The sequence below is a fragment of the Mus caroli genome, unplaced genomic scaffold (genome assembly GCF_978045245.1).
Source record: "Mus caroli unplaced genomic scaffold, Mus_caroli_1 scaffold_9, whole genome shotgun sequence".
Lineage (NCBI taxonomy): Eukaryota > Metazoa > Chordata > Mammalia > Rodentia > Muridae > Mus > Mus caroli.
Window position 1 is genome coordinate 20,840,357 of NW_028227264.1, and position 19,905 is coordinate 20,860,261.

General features: G+C 39.0%; 1 long non-coding RNA gene across 1 annotated transcript in view; it reads left to right on the plus strand.

Moving 5' to 3' along the window:
- Positions 1 to 19,905, plus strand: part of LOC147002585 (uncharacterized) — a 123,825-nt gene that overhangs the window by 89,404 nt on the left and 14,516 nt on the right. The window contains exon 4 of the long non-coding RNA XR_015048522.1: positions 4,487 to 4,650. This is a non-coding gene — a long non-coding RNA (uncharacterized LOC147002585). The remainder of the gene's footprint in view (positions 1 to 4,486; positions 4,651 to 19,905) is intronic.

Below are 19,905 nucleotides of genomic sequence, written 5' to 3' on the forward strand. Positions count from 1 at the left end.
TAAAGCTCTACTACAGAGCAATTGTGATAAAAACTGCATGGTACTGGTATAGTGACAGACAAATAGACCAATGGAATAGAATTGAAGACCCAGAAATGAACCCACACACCTACGGCCACTTGATCTTCGACAAGGGAGCTAAAAACATCCAGTGGAAGAAAGACAGCATTTTCAACAAATGGTGCTGGCACAACTGATTGTTAACATGTAGAAGAATGCGAATCGATCCATTCCTATCTCCTTGTACTAAGGTCAAGTCTAAGTGGATCAAGGAACTTCACATAAAACCAGAGACACTGAAACTTATAGAGGAGAAAGTGGGGAAAAGCCTTGAAGATATGGGCACAGGGGAAAAATTCTTGAATAGAACAGTAATGGCTTGTGCTGTAAGATCGAGAATTGACAAGTGGGACCTCATGAAACTGCAAAGCTTCTGCAAGGCTAAAGACACCATCAATAAGACAAAAAAACCACCAACAGATTGGGAAAGGATCTTCACCTATCCTAAATCAGATAAGGGACTAATATCCAATATATATAAAGAACTCAAGAAGGTGGACTCCAGAAAGTCAAATGACCCCATTAAAAAATGGGGCTCAGAACTGAACAAAGAATTCTCACCTGAGGAATACCGAATGGCAGAGAAGCACCTGAAAAAATGTTCAACATCCTTAATCATCAGGGAAATGCAACTCAAAACAACCCTGAGATTCCACCTCACACCAGTCAGAATGGCTAAGATCAAAAATTCAGGTGACAGCAGATGCTGGCGAGGATGTGGAGGAAGAGGAACACTCCTCCATTGTTGGTGGGATTGCAAGCTTGTACAACCACTCTGGAAATCAGTCTGGCGGTTCCTCAGAAAATTGGACATAGTACTACCGGAGGATCCAGCAATACCTCTCCTGGGCATATATCCAGAAGATGTCCCAACCGGTAAAAAGGACACATGCTCCACTATGTTCATAGCAGCCCTATTTATAATAGCCAGAAGCTGGAAAGAACCCAGATGTCCCTCAACAGAGGAATGGATACAGAAAATATGGTACATTTACACAATGGAGTACTACTCAACTATTAAAAAGAATGAATTTATGAAATTCCTAGCCAAATGGATGGACCTGGAGGGCATCATCTAGAGTGAAGTAACACAATCACAAAAGAACTCACACAATATGCATTCACTGATAAGTGGATATTAGCCCAAAACTTAGGATACCCAAGATATAAGATACAATTTGCTAAACGCATGAAACTCAAGAAGAATGAAGACCAAAGTGTGAACACTGTGCCCCTTCTTAGAATTGGGAACAAAACACCCAGGGAAGGAGTTACAGAGACCAAGTTCGTAGCTGTGATGAAAGGATGGACCATTTAGAGACTGCCGTATCCATGGATCCTTCCCATAAGCAGCTCCTAAACGCTGACACCATTGCATACACTAGCAAGATTTTGCTGAAAGGACCCAAATATAGCTGTCTCTTGTGAGACAATGCCGGGGCCTAGCAAACACAGGAGTGGATGTTCACAGTCAGCTATTGGATGTATCACAGGGCTCCCAATGGAGAAGCTAGAGAAAGTACCCAAGGAGCTAAAGGGATCTGCAACCCTATTGTTGGAACAACATGATGTACTAACCAGAACCCCGGAGCTCTTGTCTCTAGCTGCATATGTATCAAAAGATGGCCTAGTCGGCCATCATTGGAAAGAGAGGCCCATTGGACTTGCAAACTTTATATGCCCCAATATAGGGGAATGCCAGGGCCAAAAGAATGGGAATGGGTGGGTAGGGAAGTGGGGGGGCGCTATGGGGGACTTTTGGGATAGCATTGGAAATGTAACTGAGGAAAATATGTAATAAAAATATTAAAAATTTAAAAAAAAGAAAAAAAAGAAAAGATTTTAAAGTGTAAATAGATTTGAAGTCCTTAGTTGGATGGTATATACAAAATGAATCAATTCTTCTTTAAAGAAGTTTTATACACAAAATAAGTACATAGATATAACATGAATTTGTCATGTGAATATTTTGGACTTTAATTAAGCATTGTAACCTTAACAATTGTATTGTTAATAGTTAATTCGCATTTATGTGCATATGTATGCATTTATATACAGATATACATTGTATATGTTTCTATATTACATACACTTTTGCCCTGAGTCACAGACCATATGCTATTTTTGACTCTACCACTGATCTTTTATTCTGTGAAGGGCCACCAGAGCAGAGACCAGCAACACATAACATATCATAATTTCTTGACATGAATGTCGTTACTCTAGAGAATAGGAAATTAGCCAGCCACCTACATAAAAACCTCTCAAATGTTTTTACGTTTAAATAAAACATGTATTTTTAATGTGATGGGCAAAAAATAAAAAATCTTATATTTCTGAGTCAATGTTGCAGCTTTCAACTCTTGTTTCAATTGTACCACATAGGAAGGAAAAACTGACAGATCAAGAAAGGAAGAAAAAGAGAGAGAGAGAGAGAGAGAGAGAGAGAGAGAGAGAGAGAGAGAGAGAGAAAGGGAGAAAGAAAGATAGAAAGAAAGAAAGAAAGAAAGAAAGAAAGAAAGAAAGAAAGAAAGAAAGAAAGAAAGAAAGAAAGAAAGAGAAAGAAAAGAGAGAAAGGAGAGAGAGAAAGACAGGAAGGAAGGAAGGAAGGAAGGAAGGAAGGAAGGAAGGAAGGAGGGAAGGAAGGAAGGGTTACACCAATAGTGGATCTTTCAGGATATTTTTTTCTGAGGAATAACGCTAACCAGGTAGAATGATTGTGGTTGTATGAATAGGTAAGTAAAGGGGCTCTGAATCTGGATACCCGCATAGAACCCTTATAGAAGGTGACCTACTTCAGGACTCTCAGTGACAGCTTGTAGAATACTTAAGTTAACATAATTATAAACATGTGATGGTAGAAATTTTGTGTTTCAATCACCCCAGAAATTAACCAAGCTAGTTCCTTTCTTTCAAAACTAAATCTTATGATTGTGAAAGAGTAGACTTCACTGTCAGAAAATGCTTACTTTGTAACAGTGTTTGTCTTGGGGACACAGCAATGGCCGTCATAATCTCTATAATCCAGCAGCCTGATGATTCGTTTATCAACAAAGCTCAAGATGGGATGTTTCAGTTCTTTGTAGTTTTACATGCTTAGCCTATAGTTACTTGGAAAGTGCTGGCCATTAAAATATTTCTTCACTTTTGAAAATCCATGGCGTATCCAGTGAAATATGATATCTACCCCACATTTCCTGCCTCCAACCCTCCCGTGTCTCCCTAAAGCATCCCTGTCCATCTTCATGTCTTTATTTTTTGATTATCCACTGAGTCCAATTACTGCTACATATATGTGTGTGTGGCCATTCACTAGAGCATGGGAAAACACCAGTGGCCACAAAGGCCCAAGTGCCATTGCTGATACACACTGTACCTCCAACACCTACAAGGTGAAGTGCAAGTTAATCCTTGACTTTGAATACATAGCTTAAGTGCAAAAAGAATCCCCCCTCTGGATGCTAGAAATAAAATGAGCTCTGGCTCAGGAGCTGATGTAGATTGATATGTCAGTCTGGATTAAAGTTTGAATTATAAACTGACCTGGAGTGTAATCCTATATGAGCAAGATTCCTACGCATAATAAATAGCAGAAATTGGATGCAGTAGCATGAAGTGACAGAAAGAATCTGAAAAAAATAAACAAAAAAATGGTTCTGTTGTTTTGTTTGGTTAGTTTGTTGGTCTGTTAGTTGGATGGTTTTGAGATAGGCGTTTACCCTGTAGCCCTGGCTGCCCTGGAACTCCATGTGTAGACCAGGCTGGCCTCAAACTCAGAGATCCACCTGCCTCTGTCTTCCTGCCTCCTGAGTACTAAGAGAAGGTGCCTGCCACCATGCTCAGCCAAAAGAGGTTTGTTTTTAAAAAAAAGTTTAAAATATAAAAGAGAGCTGGAATAAAAATTAACTAAATGGTAGAAGAAAAGAATAACTTAAAGACTGGAAAATTTACCAAAGTAGCAATCAGAAAACTAAAAGACAAACATATTTTTAAAGAATGAACTAAAATTTGAGCCAAAAGTTAGCAAAGGGTGAGATGAACACAAGAAGCCCACAGCACAGAATACAAAGGTGTCGTCTACCTGAACATGAACACAAGAGACACACAACCCAGAATAAATACAAAGGTGTCATCTACCCATAAGTTTGATGTTGAAAAGGAAAAGACTGGCAGTATTCCAAATATGCTTAACAATTTTCCTAATATATAGATGTTTGGACTCTCAAATGAATGAAACATAATAAATTTCAGGCATGCTAAAAACAACTCTTGGTCTAAATAAATACTAAGAGTATATATATATATATATATATATATATATATATATATATATATATATATATATATGATGAGAAAAGAAAATAATATCCTTGGATAATTCTGAGCCCAAATTCCAAACTGATAAAACTCAGTTTCATGAATTAAGTTTTCAGGAGAAAGCATCAAAGACATTGATCTGAGAGAACCCATGGGGAAAAGTCTGAGGAGTTTGCAACTTCCAAGGTCATCTCTGCTTTGCTTCATGAAGGATGCACTTTAAGAAGAAACTGAATCCAGAAAGAATCCAAGGAGTACAAGAAACAAGGGCAGGTGGGGAATCGATCAAGGAACAGATCATACTGAATAGGATGTGACTTATGTGGTTAAACAATGTGGAGATTTAAAAGTGTAAAATGAAAGTAAGGTATGTAATAAGTGTTACATTTAGATTTTAAAGTTGAATAAAGTGAATGACTAGAACCCTTTCTTTAGAGGCTAGGAGAAAGGTTATGGTGTGTAAGAACTTTGGAATATAGCTTGGGTTAATTTTAAGGTTTTATTCGTGGTGGTTCTGGTGTTTTGTGCTCTCTCTCTCTCTCTCTCTCTCTCTCTCTCTCTCTCTCTCTCTCTCTCTCTCTCTCCACGTGTGCGTGCGTGCGTGCGTGCGTGCGTGCGTGCGTGCGTGTGTGCGTGTGGGTGTGTGTGTGTGTGTGGTGAGTGTTAGCTATAGAGCTTTAGGCTTTGTGAATGTTTATTAAGAACAGTAAACATGTAAACTCTAGTTTTGATCTCTTACAATGTAAGAAAAATTCCAAGCTTCCATACTATGATGGGGAGAGTTTAAAAATAAAAGAAGGGAAGGAGGAAGAAGTTTGATCTGTTTAATTGAAACCAGAGAAGAAGAAAAAGAGAATCCTGAGTTAAATAAATAAAGACTTTTCTATAATTCCTATTTTCCAAATCCTTACTATAAAATAAAAAATATATAAATAGAAATACTATAAAATAGAACTAATAAAGAGCTATCTTCTCAAACTATCAAATGGAGAAGAACCAATATATTTTAATATTTCAGCAAAAATTAAATAATAAATTAGAAGGGCTCTTAAAGCTTATTATCCACAAGCAATCTCAAAGTTAGAATTAAGGTGGAATAGATACTCAGATTTTAAAGAACATTCATGACATAGTGTGCTAACCCTCTCTCTGACTGACAAAATATTTGGCATAATTAAGCAAGGGCTGGAGGGTTTGGAATGTCCAGTTGTGCACGAACAGATGTGAGAGCTGAATGAAATAGTTTCTTTGACTGTGGTTTTCTTCCTCCACTTCCTCATAGTTACTAAAAGAAAGTAATAAATTTATATTTTTTAAAAAGGAAAATTAAAAATAAGAGGAGTGTATATCCGTGCTTTATCTGAGGCTGCTATGATTCATTTAGACAGCACACTGGGTTGGCTGAGCTTAGCAATGGTGCTTAGGTTTGGGGTTCCTTTTATCTTAGCATCCCATAACTATCACCCATGAGCCCATCACATCTCTCTCTCTCCAGCGGTCCAGAGAGTGATTTTCCTCTGCTCTCCAAGCCATGTAAATGACAACATTTACCAGTGTTCCTCTCTCTGGTGAATATGCCTGCCCTGTGTTCTCTTCCATATGGGGGGGCTTTTCATCAGATTTTCAGTGTATTAGCAGTAAGATTACAAAAAGTGTGAATGAAGTTGCATTTTCTTGACCTTTCTCTGTTTATCAAATACAAAAATTTTAGCTGTAATCTTATACCATATTTTAAGACTTTTCTTCATTTCCAAAATAGATCTACAACTAGCTGTGAGTCTTGGAGGAAGCCTCTAACCATTTCATGACCTAGTGTTTTCATTTAAAAAAAAATGGAAAAAAAAATATCCAAACTGCTCACCTCAAAAACTAATTATAAATAGTGGATAAAATCAAATACATTTGATTATTTGGTATATACTGCTTTTGCAAACTTTTAAATCTTAGTCATGTGATTGACTTTATTAGAGACAATTTCAAATATTTGGCTGCATGACTAAAAATGTAGATTTACTTTTTAAAATGTGTTTGTAGACAATTATCTTCATTTTCTTCAAATGTTTAAAAAAGTTACCTTGAAACAATTTCAACATATACTGATAAAGTATTCCCTGAACTTTCCTTACCAAAGTTCAAGAAAAATTAATATATTGAAAACATCATATAGAGAAAGTCAGAAGATTAGCTCCATACTTCCATGTCTTCCCAACTAGAATCAGAAATGCTACCATGGCCCAAAACTAGCATATTAAATTAGCCTGCAGAAATGCCCTTTAAACTAATTAGATGGCATAACAACTGAAAATATCCCCCTAGCTAGCTTTTCACTGACTCCAAAAGAATTGGCCATGGGGATGAATATCAAACATAAGGATCTGGTCTATGTAGGGATCTCCCTCTTTGGGGGACCAGCGGAATGGCTCAGCAGGTAAAACCACATACTGAGCCGGCGTGGTGGTGCACGCCTTTAATCCCAGCACTCAGGAGGCAGAGGCAGGCAGATTTCTGAGTTCGAGGCCAGCCTGGTCTACAGAGTGAGTTCCAGGACAGACAGGGCTATACAGAGAAACCCTGTCTCAAAAAACAAAACAAAACAAAACAAACAAACAAACACATACTGCAATCCTTTGACCTGAATTCAGGCTCCAGAACCTAAATGGTTGACAGAGATAACTGAGGTTTAGTAACTGTCATTCCATTTCCATGTATCACACACACACACACACACACACACACACACACACACACTGTGAGAGACAGGAGGGAAGGGAGGGAGAGAGAGAGGGAGGAGGAGGAAGGGAGGAGGAAGAGGAGGAGGAAGAGGAGGAGGCGAGAAGGAAGGAAGGAAGGAAGGAAGGAAGGAAGGAAGGAAGGAAGGGAGGGAGGGAGGGAGGGAGGGAGGGAGGGAGGGAGGGAGGGAGGGAGGGAGGAAGAGGAGGAGGGAGAGGAGGAGGCAGGAAGGGAGGGAGGAAGAGAAGGAAGGAAGGGAGGGAGGAAGGAAGGAAGGAAGGAAGGAAGGAAGGAAGGAAGGAAGGAAGGAAGGGTATTAGATTATGACTCACACTTACTATCATATACACTGAGATCAAAGGCAGACTCATCAGTGCTGCATGTGAAGTACAACATGTAAGAAACCAATTGCTAGGCTTCATCCTCGTGAAGTGATGTGTTTAGAGCTCCTCAGAGAGTCACAGATACTACGTAGGAGGTACTAGGCCCTGTCTTCCCTCCCTGACAGCTGCAACCTGTTTATCTAGTTCCTCTCAGTTCATCCTAGGCTAGAAGAGGTTCAGCCAGTCTGCTTCTTGCCTGACACATTAATCATAAAAGTCAGAGGAGACAGAACCCCAGCCCCAGGGAAATGGGCTATGGAGTGAGGAGTCAGCTAGACAAGCAGAAAAGATTGTACTTCTGTAAAGAACTCAGCCAATGAAGAATTCAGGGGACAGGGAAATGCGGTTAGGAATCTAAAAACCACTGTTTGGGCCAATCCATGGATGGCAGCCATTTTTGCCAATTTTTTTCTGGGCTGATGCCTGACTTCTTAAGGTTCTAAAGTAAGCTCTTTCCCTTCTGCTACTCAGAGTCTTCACAACTCTTATTATGAAATGAAGTTGTACCTTCTCTTATTATGAAATGAAGTTGTACCTTCTCTCAAACTTAAAGCATGGCTAAATAGAGTCAGTGGAATTTTCTCTAACTTACATGAAAAGATAAAGATCCAAACAGTTGTTAGAGTAAAGGTATGACCAACCTGGTGCTTTAGGCACACACATACACACTCATTCCTTATCACTACTGGTGTTTGTTGGTTTTTTTTTTTTTTTTTTTTTTTTTTACAAAGAATAGTAGTATAACCTAAGTGGACTCTTTATACACATACTTGAAAATATTCTTTAATAGATAATGAAAAAGAAACAGGTAAAGGACATCAAATATAACCAGCTTACATAAGCCAGGTGTAACTGTACCTTTCTGTTGGTATTACACAGGTCTATTTCTAGGTGTTCGTGCCGCCTCTTAATACGAAATGCTGCTGTCTGCTGATTAAACATCTCTTCTGAAACTCCAAATTTTGGCACCATGAAAATACGAAACAGAATAGGCCACAGTTCTAACCCCCAAGGAGCTGTAGGAGGCAACCATATTGATGTTAAATACAGACTTTTTTTTTTTTTTTTTTTTTTGCCATTTCTGCTTTGTGTGGTCTGTGAACTGGTCTCAGGACAGTGAAGTCATGTATCCATGTGCCAATACAGTGGGAAAAAAATCTTGTCACAGTATTTCTGTAAGTTTTATAATACATTAAACTAGTTTGCTGGTGGTCCTTTCCATAAAATGGTTTTAAAAATAAATACTCAAAATGTCAGAGGAAAGGCAAAGTGCCCTCCAAAGAGACGAGCAGTCTCGACTTTGGAAAGAATCTTCGTTCCAGGGGAGACAGATCTTTGAAGGCATGCCTGTGTAATAGAACACTGCATCAACAGTGCAGGTACGTCCCAATATCCTGGCAACTTACCGAGGAGTACTGGCTGTTCTGTGGAAGGGCAGTGGTCTCGGGCACTTAGGAGTTTTAAGAGCAGAAACAGAACTTCATCGATCCTTCAACAGAGATTTATGAAAACCATGAGAGTGAGAGTGAAATAGGCTTTGTTGCTTTAACCCGAGTCTGCAGTCTGATCTCCGAACCATCGCTTTGGCCCCCCTCGCCTCTAGTGTTCCACCTTCCTGCTTGGAAACACAGCAAACATCTCCATGTCAGATTTTTCTAGTTGTTTTCCACAAAGGTTTATGGTCACAGCTGCAGTAGTTATGGGTGGGTTTATAGTACATTGCCCATAGATGGGCCCATATGTCCAACAGAGTTTGTTTGATACCATGCTTTCCACAGACACGGGCGGCTCTTGAGCTGTGCCTGTAAACCCGCTGTTAAATGGACCAGCTGTACTCATAAACTTACATTAGCCGCCACAATCCACCCGCCTTACAAAAGTCATTGGCAATAAATCTATGTTCAGTCTATATATGCACTTTTAAGTATTTTTTACACTTCTGAAAAGAAAATATAAAATGTACCCAGGTCTTCTGTGATCCTAACTGAAATAGGAGCGGATTTCTTTGCGGTATATAAACAATGCTTTCGAATAGTTCATTTTCTGTTTCTCTGTCCTTCATGACAGCACTTTTTCCTTCAGCTTAAAAGAGCTTCGGTGTTTTCATTTCTCTTTCCTGAACCCTTTGAAAATAACTTTGATGGGTTGGGCACGATTTGATCTGTGGTCACTCTGTCACTCATGCCAATATGGAGCTCACACTGGGGCCGTGAGCCAGCCAGCAAGAGGACAACAGCCGTCAGTGGTTCAGCTGTGGGAAAGGGGCCTACTTAGGAAGGCTGCTTTTAGGGTTTGAACTGGAATGGCCCCCATAGTCCAATGAACATTTGGTCCCCAGCTGATGGCTCTGATTTGAAAGGTTATTGAAACTTTTCAGTATAAGAAGTACAAGGCATTATGGGTCTATCTGGGATTCCCAGTCTGAAACTCTGAATCTTCACTGTCAACTGAATGCTATAACCATCCACAAAAGCCTCCATTCTGTGCTTCTATATCATGACAGACTATACCCACTGCTGAGTGACATTGTGCCTAGGGAGACATGAACTAATGAGTACGCCCAAGGCAGAAAACTGATGACAGACCAAAGAAAGTCCAGCAAAGTCCATCTGAATAAAGCAAAGAATTTTATTCTGCTCACTTCCAGGAGTGTGGGTGAGGGGTTTACTCATGGGAACAAGGATGAGTCAATTGCAGCCACATCATAAAAAGCCCACCTCAGCATGGTAACAGTTCTTGAAGCTGGCTTCTAGGAGCGCACTGTAGGACTTGCAGACCGATCAGCAGTGTATCATACTCAGTGTGTCTTATTCACACCTCTCCCAGGCACCTTGCCTGGTTTCCACTCCTCAGCCATCTTTACCACTTACACAGCCTTGGGAAGGGAGGGGCCTAACACAGCTGGTCAGTTTCAGGGATTTCCTGGGGCCTCTAAATCAGTTCTTCCCTGTGTCTTAATGAGCTTCCATTTTAGAACATCTTGAGTCTTAAAGTGCTTCCCCTCCAAGATGAAATGTTTAAGCTTGGAGGAAATTGCTAACTGCTATCTTCTCAAGCTCAGTACCAGAGTTTTTCCTCTCTTACGTTGCTTCTTTAAAGTATTATATCACAATCATGAGAAGTCACTAATACAGTTGTCCCATGATATCCCTGGGGGAGGATCGACATTCTCTCTATTTTCATTCACCATGGAGGATAGGGATGAGGGGTGGGTGTTTCTAGCTGCTTACAGGAGTGTGGTCATTAAGGGAAGTTTCTTTTTCACCTAAAATAGAATTCTAATTTTCTTCTCAAACAAATGTGTTTTATGACATCATATTCTCATTATTCCCGTTATTTGGGGGCGTATTTTAACTTCCTTTCTTGTACCTATTTAAAATAATTATATATTTTGATATACGTATCTCCAGTGAGATAATTACAACAGATGAGCAAATTAATCATCTATCAGCTCATATAACTATCATATGTGTTAAAAGAAACCAAAATCTCTCTTTGCAAATTTCTAGAACTAGATACTTTGTGTTATGTGGTCCTTAAGCTGCTCATTCAAGTCTAGACTTATTTTTGCTTTATATCTGAAAGTTTGTGCCCTTTAACACTCCAGATGGAAAATAAAATAGATATCAAAGGTGAATGGAAGGAAGGAACTGAGTGGGAGATGGTATGAGGGAGGGGATGGAGTTGGGGATCAGGTGTGGGGAGAAGTGAGGGAGAAGGCTGGACAAAGAGTGGAAATCAGTGAATGGCATCTCTGGGACTAGCCAGGGGAGGCTCCCAGGAATCTATGAGGTTCCTAGCTGTGGGGAGGAGGGGTGAATATGGAGACTGAAGTGGCCACCTTTTATAGCCATGTAGGACTTCCAATGGAGGGAGGAGATCAACCCACTCACAAAACCTTCCATGCAAAATTTGTTCTGCCTACGAGATGCATAGGAATAATGATGAAGCAGAGATTAAGGGGACAGTCAACCAATGGCTGGCCCAACTTGAGAGATGACTCTCCCATCCCATGGGAGAGTGCCAACCCCTCACACTATTAATGATATTCTGCTGTGCCTGCAGACAGGAGCCTAGCATAACTGCCAAGTGAGCAAGTCAAAGAGGTCAAGGGCACCACAAGAAGATTTACAGAGTCAACTAACCTGGGCCCATATGGGCTCACAGAGACTGAATCACTAGCCAAAGAGCATTCACGGGCTGGATCTAGGCCCCCTACACACTTGTAGCATATGTTCAGCTTGGTCTTCATGTGAGTACCCTAACAATTTGAACAAGACATGTCTCTGACTCTGTTGCCTGCCATTGGATACCCTTTCTCTAACTGGAATGCCTGATGGGGTCTCTGAGAGAGATGTGCTTAGTCCTGCTAGAAGTGTATGTCCCAAGATGGGGTGGTACCCATGGAGGGCTTCTCCTTCTCTGAGGGGAAGGAGTATTGAGGGGAGGGATTTGTGAGGGTGGGAGTGGGAAGAGAGGAGGGAGTGGGGTTTGTGACTGAGATGTAAAGTGAATGAATGAATGAATGAATGAATAAATAAATAAACCTTGTATGTGAAATCATAAGTCTATGAGTTACACAGTTCTATAATTAGTTAAAATTTTCAGGGTAGATTATCACAGCTTTTCAAGTTTTCTTTGTCCTGAAATGAAGTTGTTTGGTGGATGTCAGTGCATGCTTTTTCTCAGTCACGGTGCTTGATCACCACTGTGCTCGCACAAGTTCCCCTGGTGAGCACTGAGTGCTGTGATTTTAACTGCTCTGAGTCTTGATTGGTGGTCCAGCCTTCAATCTGGACTTCCACCTTCCAGCTTGTCCCCTCGTCTAGCCATCCTTCAATAGAGCCTCAGTACTGAGCTGATCTCTTGCTCAAATCACTTCAACTTAGCATGTACATGGATTTACAGGTTTTCCTCTTAAACAACATAATTATGTTTCTATTAATTACAGTTAGGCAACAGTAAATATTTTTATTAAAACTGAGACACATTTGTAATAAAAATAATAATAAGCAAATTGCAGTTTTTGCTTTCTTTCTTTTTAAAATTGTAACCCATGTGTCAAGTTTCTGATAAACATTGTGTAGGAAAAGTTAAATGTAATTGCACTTTATTAACCTATATGAGGATATTTCTTATGCATATAGTAACATTGAAATAAAATTCTAAAATGCAAAACATAACAAAAAATACTTTAGGATATAAATTCATTTAAAAAAACACTTTGTTTGCATGAAAGTTGCACCTTCAAATGTTTGAGAAATTAACTTTCACATTTTTAATAAACAGTTTTCCTAATCTAATCAATAAGAATTTATTTCAGGTAGATTAATCTTCTTTGGTTCAGTATGGCAGGCATTACAGTACTAATGTCAACACTATTTCTATAGGACAGTGTAGTGGCTGCAAAGTTAAGCAAAGATGCAGTAAGCACATTGCCTGCTGAACTATATCCCAGACGTCTGCTTTATTTAGAGACATGGTCTCTCAATAAGCATGGAACTCACTGATTTGAATGGACTGGCTGTGTGGTAGGCACCCAGGATTGACCTGTCTCCACTCCTTGCAGTCCTTGGGTTAAAGATGTACACTGCTATTTCTCAAGGTTTACATAAATACTGAAAATCCAAACTCAGGTCTTTATGCTTGCACAGGAAACATTTTACTTACTTCCCAGCCCTTTGGAATGACTTGAAATGTCTCGTCCAGTAAAAATAGCTATCATCAAGACTACCACAAATGCTAATGAGGTGTGAGAAAGGGATAAAAGATGCTCTCATGCATGACTGGTGGAAATGTAAAGTCTCATCACTTTGGAAATCAATGTGGTGCTTCCTCCAAAAGCTAAAAATAGAACCTACCATCTGACCTATCTATATCACTCTATGTATATATACTACATATAGTTCAAGGAACCTAAGTCAGCATACCACAGAGATAACTGCATACCCATGCTTATTACAACAATATCAAGGTATAAAACCAGGTAAGGTATCCCTCAATGGATGACTAGATAAAGAGAACATGGTAAATGTGCACAGATGTGAATTGTTTATGGGTAAAAACAAAACCGTCCTTCTCTAAAAACTGATGAAACAGGGGTCATCATCTTGAGCAAAGATAAGTCTTCTCATATGTGTAGACTATGAGAGAGAGAGAGAGAGAGAGAGAGAGAGAGAGAGAGAGAGAGTTAGAGAGAGAGAGAGCACAATGTAAACGTGGGTAGGTCCATTGAGGTAAAATAAGAGAATGTATGATCACACACACATATAGATATAGATGTATATATAGATATAGATGTAGGTATAGATGCATGCCATAACAAAGCCTGTGACATTGTATGGCAACTTTCACAATAATGACAATAGAAGGAAACAATGGAAGAAGAAAAGGGTGCTCAGAAAAGAGTAAGTAGGGGAGTTTTTGAAAGCAGGGTTTGGAAGGTGAGTGTGATCAAAATATTTTATATATATTTTTGAAATGTGATAGTGCAGCCCATTATTTTTCCACAACTAATACATGGAGATGAAATGTACTGCAATGCCTCACTTTAGGGCTACTTTGAGAGCTACATATGAGTAATTAGTTTAACATCTGTATCCATTCAAACAACTCATTGGGCACCTAATACATGGTGGACTCCTAAGAGTTTTGATTGATTCATATAGATTATCTTCATTGACTCAGCACCAAGCACTGTCTTACACTCGTTGACTCAACACCAAGTACTACCTTACATTTGACCTTTATCTAGTATGTCTACTGTTTCCCCAAGATCAGGAGCCAAGCTGAATGTACTAAATTTATTTTCTCTTAAAATATCCTTTATTCTTATTATTGGCTCTGTTACGTAGAAAGTGCATAAAAATGTGTTGAATGATTTGTTTAATGGCTTTCACATACTAAGTTAACACAAGAAAAGATTGTTTCAACCAAAACAAGAAAACAAAGAGTCTATAAATCCTTACTTACAGAGAACTCAAAATCATCTTGTATGGAATAAACAAAAAACATTTCACACCTAAGGCTTCAAGTACCCTGCCCTCAGAGCTTTGTCATCATAACAGCGTTTCCATACATGAAATGTAAACTTTGAACAAATTAGTACTTGTTCATAAACACCTTGGAAATATTTATGGCTCCAGCCTTTCCCATGTCTAAACCTAGAGACTTAGAAAATTTTCCACAAATATGTGTTACATGTTTTGTAGGCAGCATAACAGTTGTGAGAATGGGAAGTATTCCAGCTTATCTGTAAGCAACTATCAAAAGAAGTGATTAGAGTCAGAGTTAAGTTGTACTTTGTGGTTGGCAGTCCTAGCTATTTGAAGTGCATTAATTGTAGATGGCAATAAAGCTAGAGGTATTGTAAAACAAACTTAATTTTGACTTTCATTCACTCAATTAAAATATCTGGGAATATATCAAAATGCAACTTTACTCCTCGGTGCAGGAGCGGAGCTACAAATTCATAAAACAAGATTTGCATTTTCATAAACAGGTAATGTTTACTCTTAAAAATGGCTTTTTGTAGTTCAGATAACCCAGAAACATATTCATCTATGTGAAGTCCTATGTTTGAATCCCAGCATAGGAAAATTAAAAACTACAGAAACTTAAAACACACAGAGAAAGAAGCAGAAAAAAAGAACTGTATTTAAGGTTATACTATACCAAAGAAGGTTTGACTCCAACTCTGAGAGCAGGTAAGGGGAAGGTATGTTTGAAGTCTCTGGACTTGAGCTTATTTGCAAGGAGTTGGAGAGAAAACCCCCAGGAGACAGCCCAACTGCTAAGGAAGTCTTAATCATTGAGAGTTGGTCCTCTGTAGATCACAAGAATCTGAAGACCACATGGAGTCTGGTGCAAGAAATTTGTCTCTCCAGTCAGTACTTTATTAAAGCCATGCCTCAGACCAGCAAAGAGCTGATGATCCTGTTCCAATAAAACTTGCTAAGTCCATGGGGAATAGAGTCTGGTGCGGACATTCGTTCTAGAGGAGCTAGCAAAAACAGGAAGCAAAAAATTGTCCCTATCCTCTTTTATCCAAGAACTGCAAGGAGAGTGCTGGGAGTCCTCAGAGTTCCAGCTGCAGTGAGAGAGAGGGGGGAGGGAGGGGGAGAGATTAAGATCAAGCAAGCCAGCCACCAATAGCATCAGAGATTAGTCCTAGAAAAAAAACCTGAAATGATGCCCACTGGCATATTAATATGACTGAAGCTATACCTAATTTTAGTTAGCATATCTCTCATTTTTATGAATTTCACATGACTTGTGAACTTATTGGTCATGTGGTTCTTGCAACTTGCTTGTCTGTGTCTCCATATTGAAACTGTCATCAGTTTTACATGAGAGGAAACTTTTATAAAAACAAAGGTGCTAACCATATTTATTTCGTGTGTTGAATCTACTTGTAACAGTTGGTGATTTGTACTTTTAACTTTATTTGTGATATTTTCATTCAAATTTATTCGTGAAGATTTTCAAAGTAATGCTGTGTTAGAGAGCAGGTTGGAAAAAGAGAGAAACTAAGAGAAGACAGAAAAGGAGAGGAGAGGGAGGATGAAGGAGAAGGATGAGAGAGAGGAAGGTGACAAGGAGGGAGAGATGGAAGAGGAAGAAGAAGAGAAGGAGGAAGAGAAGGAAAAAGAGAAGGACGAAGAGGCAGAGGCAAGCAGTTCTCTTTCAGAATACATGGAAACATATTTTTGTCTTAAGACTTTACTACATCCAAGGTCAGTGAGATATTCATATTTACATTTTAAACTTGCCTCTATAAGCACATACAAACCCTTTTATGATCTAGTAGTTATGATTTTTGTAATTTTTAACCAAACGTATTGTTGCAGTTGATCTGCTTGCCTGCCGCTTCCTCACTGACCTGAAATCCCATCTTCATCGTGCTTACTTTAAACATGTCCACCATATTTTTCTTTTACTGAAAATAAGGTTTTGTCATTCAATATATTCTGATTACAGTTCCCCCTTCCCTTATTCCTCCAAGTTCCTTCCTATCTTCCATCTTATCTGGACCCTTTCTGTCATCTCTCATCAGAAAACAAACAAGCATCTAAGGAATAATATTAAAAATTAAAAATAAAACGAATCAGAAGAGGAAAAAACAACCAACAGCCCCCCAGAAAACATCCAAAGAAAAAAAAGCTAAATATATATATATATATATATATATATATATATATATATATATATATTGATACAGAGACACATACATTTGCAAACACTAGGATCCTACAAATCCCAAAAGTGGAAGCCAAGGTGCCTGTGATATTTAAGATTTAGGAGAGAGAGAGAGAGAGAGAGAGAGAGAGAGAGAGAGAGAGAGAGAGAGGAAGAAGAAGAAGAAGAAGAAGAAGAAGAAGAAGAAGAAGAAGAAGAAGAAGAAGAAGAAGAAGAAGAAGAAGAAGAAAAAGAAGAAGAAGAAGAAGAAGAAGAAGAAGAAGAAGAAGAAGAAGAAGAAGAAAAGAAGAAGAAGAAGAAGAAGAAGAAGAAGAAGAAAAAAGAAGAAGAAGAAGAAGAAGAAGAAGAAGAAGAAGAAGAAGAAGAAGAAGAAGAAGAAGAAGAAGAAGAAGAAGAAGAAGAAGAAGGAGGAGGAGGAGAAGAAGGAGGAGGAAGAGGAGGAGGAGGAGGAGGAAGAGGAGGAGGAGGAAGAGGAAAGGAAATAACCAAAACAACAACCATGATTCAGAACTATGAGACAAAGAACTTTCGGCACCTACTCATGGGCATGAAGCCTACCATTAAGAGTGATTTGGTTCCCCAGTGAGACAGACTCCTTTGGAGAAAAGTAATTTTCATTTGTAAGTGACTCTCATGAGGAGATAGATTCTGGGTTAGGGATGTACACTTATGCACTTATTTAAACATTTTACCATCTGTCTGATGTCTTCATAACTCCAAAGATGTATTAGTTCTACACTGTTTAAACAACATAGCTTACAACAAATGTTAATGTCTGACCATGCAAGTTAGCTTCACTCATCTTCAAAATATTGTACCTCTTCTTGCAGTCATTTTCCATGATGAGCCCTAAGATCTGTGGAAGATACGGAAGCTGGTCAGAATTTTATTAAATCTTACATTATTAGGAGATAGAAGTGACAGACAGATCTCCAACATGGAAAGTCCCCAACCAAGGGCAAAGTTATCTTTATGTTTATTGTTCCCTAATTTCTTGTTCAGTTGAGCTTATGGTTTTGTTTTCACTTTTTTCTGTGTGTTTTATTGTTTATTCCAAATTAGTGAATATTTTCTATCTTGAAAGAGGAGTCCATTACATTTGATAAGTGATTTTTTCCCTAAATACCTTTTTTCTGAATATAAATTCTTTTTTTAAATTTTCATTTGTGCTTTGAAATTTTTGGACATGAATACAATGTGCCTTGATCACGTGTAGCCTTCCCTCCTTCACCTCTAAGTCTTCCCAGAAGTCTATCTTATCATCTGATTTCCTGTCCTTCTCTTATTTGACATTCTCTAAGCAAATATGTCATTATATTCTGTCTCCATTCTGAATGATTTAGATATTTAGGTCATGAGAAAAAAAACTGAAAGGTTTTAGCATCAAAAAATAACCTAGCATTTTGGTTCAGTTGTGTCCTTATCATATAAATATGGGCACTGTGTAGGTTGTCTGAACTTTAGCATCTTTATCTGCAAAAGGGGATTTGCTTCTCATGACCATTTTGGTCATGGTCAGTGTGGGGCAAGAGAAAGTTAAGCATAGAGTTTAAACATAGATAGCAGTAAGAAGTGAAGGAAAAGATAATAGTTAATTCCTTTTTTTCTCAGTTGGTATAAAACAGTGGTTCTCAACCTGTAGGTCACAATCCCTTTGGGGATCACCTATCAGATATTTACATTGTGATTTATTACAGTTATGAAGTAGCAGTGAAAATAATTGTATAGTTAGGGAATTGTTACAGCATGAGGAGTTGCGGCTTCAGGAAGGTTGAAAACCATTGATGTAGAGAAATGATTTAGAAATGTTATTGGTCAGAAAATTGGACATAGTACTACCGGAGGATCCAGCAATACCTCTCCTGGGCATATATCCAGAAGATGTCCCAACCGGTAAGAAGGACACATGCTCCACTATGTTCATAGCAGCCCTATTTATAATAGCCAGAAGCTGGAAAGAACCCAGATGTCCCTCAACAGAGGAATGGATACAGAAATTATGGTACATTTACACAATGGAGTACTACTCAGCTATTAAAAAGAATGAATTTATGAAATTCCTAGCCAAATGGATGGACCTGGAGGGCATCATCTTGAGTGAGGTAACACAATCACAAAGGAACTCACACAATATGTATTCACTGATAAGTGGATATTAGCCCAAAACTTAGGATACCCAAGATATAAGATACAATTTGCTAAACGCATGAAACTCAAGAAGAATGAAGACCAAAATGTGGACACTGTGCCCCTTCTTAGAATTGGGAACAAAACACCCATGGAAGGAGTTACAGAGACAAAGTTTCGAGCTGTGATGAAAGGATGGACCATCTAGAGACTGCCGTATCCAGGGATCCATCCCATAATCAGCTTCTAAACGCTGACACCATTGCATACACTAGCAAGATTTTGCTGAAAGGACCCAAATATAGCTGTCTCTTGTGAGACTATGCAGGGGCCTAGCAAACACAGGAGTGGATGCTCACAGTCAGCTATTGGATGTATCACAGGGCTCCCAATGGAGAAGCTAGAGAAAGTACCCAAGGAGCTAAAGGGATCTGCAACCCTATAGTTGGAACAACATGATGAACTAACCAGTACCCCGGAGCTCTTGTCTCTAGCTGCATATGTATGGAAAGATGGCCTAGTCGGCCATCACTGGAAAGAGAGGCCCATTGGACTTGCAAATTTTATATGCCCCAATATAGGGGAATGCCAGGACCAAAAGAATGGGAATGGGTGGGTAGGGAAGTGGGGGGCGGTATGGGGGACTTTTGGGATAGCATTGGAAATGTAATTGAGGAAAATATGTAATAAAAAATATTAAAAATTTTTTTAAAAAAAGAAATGTTATTGGATAGATTAAAGAACTCAGAAAATATAAACGTGTCTGTACTCATAAAATGCAGTCATGGTCCTCACTAGCTAACTGCCCCAACATCCACTGAGTGAACACCAATTCTCAGGTACAACTGGGCCATGGGGACATGAAGGTGGCTATATCTGCCCATGCAAAGGCATTGTTCCCAGTGGCTTGCCGTACAGTCCACTGGCTCACTGTTAAAGGGAATGGTTTCCCCCCCTGGGTCTTCAGATCATGTATCAGATCAGCCTATTTCTTCATCCTTCTCTTGTGTTCCTGTCCTTACCAGTTTAGTCAATGATTCTTCCTGAGTAGACCCAAGGCAACTAACTCTTAGGTCTTCTCGCTGTTATT